This window comes from Austrofundulus limnaeus, unplaced genomic scaffold, assembly GCF_001266775.1.
Source record: "Austrofundulus limnaeus strain Quisiro unplaced genomic scaffold, Austrofundulus_limnaeus-1.0 Scaffold5867, whole genome shotgun sequence".
Classification (NCBI taxonomy): Eukaryota; Metazoa; Chordata; class Actinopteri; order Cyprinodontiformes; family Rivulidae; genus Austrofundulus; species Austrofundulus limnaeus.
In genome coordinates this window covers 1-487 of record NW_013958269.1, presented here as the reverse complement: position 1 = coordinate 487, position 487 = coordinate 1, and the positions used below count along the sequence as shown (strand labels likewise).

Below are 487 nucleotides of genomic sequence, written 5' to 3'. Positions count from 1 at the left end.
GTATTTAAGTTGTTGTGTTGAGGCAGGCAAGATGTAAGATACGTGCTGAAAACTGTGATGCAAGAAAAGGGGAGGGACCAATTCTCTTTGACATCTCCTCGTTAGTATAGTGGAGAGTAACCCCGCCTGTCACGCGGGAGACCGGGGTTCGATTCCCCGACGGGGAGTGAGTCAGCCCAGTGTGTTTTGTCCCCTTCAAAAACACACAGAAAAAACATGTCTTAGACAAGCCTCGTCAAAGCACGGATGCCAAAAGGCCACATCATGCATTCATGTTTCCCTGCACCAACATACCACATTGAATTTCCTCTTCTAATTTAGCTAAAAACTGCTAATCGCACATTCATTCATATCAGGTGTGTTGGAGCCCAGGAAGCTGTAAAACACACAATTGGACATAGGTAAGGAAAACCACCAATGCACCCATGCGCACATGCACATGCACGAATGCTGACGATACAATTCTGGCAATGAACGCTGTGAATTC

General features: G+C 46.2%; 1 non-coding gene across 1 annotated transcript; it reads left to right on the top strand.

The window, feature by feature from the left end:
- The first annotated feature begins 95 nt into the window (after window positions 1–95).
- On the top strand, window positions 96–167 carry trnad-guc (transfer RNA aspartic acid (anticodon GUC)). Its single transcript has one exon. It is a non-coding gene; the product is annotated as a tRNA-Asp (tRNA).
- Window positions 168–487: the final 320 nt, after the last annotated feature.